Source organism: Crotalus tigris, unplaced genomic scaffold (assembly GCF_016545835.1).
Source record: "Crotalus tigris isolate CLP2741 ecotype Arizona unplaced genomic scaffold, ASM1654583v1 scf7180000020532.220309, whole genome shotgun sequence".
Lineage (NCBI taxonomy): Eukaryota > Metazoa > Chordata > Lepidosauria > Squamata > Viperidae > Crotalus > Crotalus tigris.
Window position 1 is genome coordinate 48,391 of NW_024098065.1, and position 3,226 is coordinate 51,616.

Genomic DNA, 3,226 nt, shown 5'->3' on the forward strand with positions numbered 1-3,226 from the left:
CTGCTTATTTCCAATTGTGTGTCCAACTTTTTCACATCTGCCTTGTTTAACCGCTACGTATATCTTATGCCAGGTGAAGATGAATGCTCAAAAGTCTAACAGATGAAATCAGATAATTCTCAATTTATAACTCTTCATTTAATGATTGTTCGAAATTACAACAGCACTGAAAGAAGTGACTTATGACCAGTTTTCACACTTACGTTCTTTGCAGTCTCCCCATGGTCATGTGATCAAAATTTAAATGCTTGGCAACAGGCATGTACTTTTGGCGGTTGCGTTTATGGTGGGGGATTAACTTTTGTAACCTTCCCAATTGGCTTCTGACAATCAGACTTAATGGGGAAAGCCAGATTTGCTTAAGATCACATGAATCAATTAAGAACTGTGACAAGAAAGGTCACAAAATGGGACAAAATTCACTTAACAACTGCTTGCTTAACAACAAAATATTTTGGCTCAGTTATGGTTGTAAGTCAAGGACTACCTATGAAGGCTATGGCTTTCATCAAAAAATGTCCATCGTGTGTCAGGTGACTCTCATCTTAAATTCAAGATCATGTTTTGTATGTGTGTGTGTGTGTTGCATTACAACAGTAGTGGGCAAATTATCGCATGAGACCATATGTAGCCCAGTCTAATTTCAAAACCTCAATCAATTCTGATTGTGCAAACACAACTTGTTAAAAGAGAAATGCAACGGGTGGCCGAAAGATTAAAACCACGCTCCTCACCCATCTGGTCTCTGCCCCGATCATCTTGTTTCAGCCCCATCACAGTTCATCAGTGGTTTGATTCTGAACAGATAAAAACTGAGCCAATCTTGGATCAAAGAAAGTTTGTCTATCCCAAATCTCTTCATACAGAAAGAAATGAAAGGCACAAAAGAGAGAGCTTCTGCCTTCCAAGATTAGTTTTAATGCAAGGGAAAAACACTGGGGCAGAATTTGTAAAATATGCGTCAGCACTTGCAAGAATGTAAATGTGGTCAATGTCTGCAATCTTTAAAGCAACCACATCTTTTCCCACCAGTGTATGCAAATTCTGAGAAAAGATTTAGTTGCTTTAAATATCTAAGGAGATTTTCAATCATCCATGGTTGTCCCAAAGGTGTTTTTTTCAAAAGGCAGCTGGACTTTTTTAGTTTTTTTCCCTTGAAGACGATTTTGCTTTTCATCCAAACATCTTCAAGGAAAAAACAAAGACCATCCAGTTGTCTTTTGAAAAAAGCACTTTTGGGACAGAGCTGCTTTAAACAGTTGTCCCCCCCCCCCCGCTCACTCATCTCTGATTTCGGGAGATTGCCTGGGAGAAACGACTGCAGTTTTTCCAAGAAAACTTTTCAGAAGTTACCATTGCTGAGAGAAATGAACTGGCCCAGCTGGCTTTGCATTTAAAGCAGGATTAGAATTCAAATCTCACTGTGATTCCTTCACTGCTACACCAAACTGGCTCTCTAAAGAACTGTAGACAGGTGCTAAATCTGCACTTCCACATTCTCCAAAGTGGCTTTTGGGAATAAAAACTGAAGCATTCTGCAACCTCAAAGAAAGCCCACCTACTTTGTGAGGTCTAGGAGCATGCCATGCCTTTTGAACCTGGTATGTCTTTACATGAATAACATCACTTGCTTTTTAAATTCCAGCTGCTGCCTTCTCCCCATTTCGTAGCACTCATCAGAGTCAGGCTTTCTTTGTCACCCTGCTGTGTAATTCTCAGATCTCGTTCCTGAATTTTTAGTGTTAATTAGCACTGAAAAGATTTAGATGGGTTTCACTATTCTTCTCCTCCTTTCCAATTTCAAAGGCTGTTTAAAAATAGAGTTGCTGTTTATGTTATGCATTCCTCCATATTTTTTTGCAAATAGGAAATTAAATTGATAAAGGTTATTCTAGAAGAGTGGACAATAGGCAGCTTTTCATTCTAGGTAGTCCTCGTCTTACAGCCATAATTGCCAAAGTGGTTGTTAAATGAGTCATGTCCTATTTTACAACCTTTTTTTGCTGCGATTGTTAAGCAAACCACTGCAGTTAAGTCAACCATATGGTTGTTAAGTGAATCTTGTCTACCCCACTGGGAAAGTCACAAATGGAGGTCCTTGGGATCTTGTAGTCGTCATAAATACAAGTGCCCAAATTTTAAGCATCTGGCTGAGATGCTGCTGCAGGGTGAAGATCTGTTGCAAGTCACCTTTTTTCAGTGCCTTTGAATGATCACTAAGCAAATGGTTGTAAGTTAGGAACTACCTATATTATCTTTCTTTTCAATGAAAAGTTTAAGTGAAAAAAAAATTTTTTTCCCAGTCATCTGGAAATGTATTGCTTCCCTCTTTCTAATTTTCCCTGGCTTTGTAACCATTTTTTGTGGGTTGCCATTCTACTGGGAGGGGGGATGCTTTGGGGGATAATAATAATAATAATAATAATAATAATAATAATAATAATAATAATAATAATAATAATAATAATAGACCTTGGAAGGGACCTTGGAGGTCATCTAGTCCAACCCCCTGCTCAGGCAGGAAACCCTATACCATTTCGGACAAATGGCTGTCCAGTCTCTTCTTAAAGACTTCCAGTGTTGGAGCATTCACCGCTTCTGGAGGCAGGTTGTTCCATTGGTTAATTGTTCTAGCTGTCAGGAAGTTTCTCCTTAGTTCTAGGTTGTTTCTCTCCTTGATTAGTTTCCATCCATTGCTTCTTGTCCTGCCTTCAGGAGCTGTTCTGTCCCAGCCTATAGCCATCCTTGTTAAATGCACAAGGACAAAACCCCTTTTGAGAAATAGGCTGGAGACTCAGAAGAAAACAAAATCCCTTTTAATATTGGTAACAAACCTGCCAAATGGTCCAAAAACAAAAGCAACAAAACAGAATCCAAATGGAGGAAATTGTCCACACGAAACACAATGCAAAACAAGGAATTAGTCACCGGCAATACCAACAGAACATGATCCCATGAAGTACTTTGCAACGGTTGCCTTCAGCAACCAGCACCGCCCACACCTTCCCTTTTTATTAAGCAGTCCCAAGGCATGGCTTCTCAATGCCTTCTGCTCCTCCTCCTCCCTTGGAGTTGTCGTATTGACTCCCTCTGACCTGCTCTAGTTAACTGCTTTCGTTTACGAGCATCTCTAATGACTTCCAGCTGTGAGTCCTCAGAGTCTGACTCATCTTCCCCACACAGCTGTGTCTCATCCTGACCACGACTGGAGGGGCCAGGCTCTTCA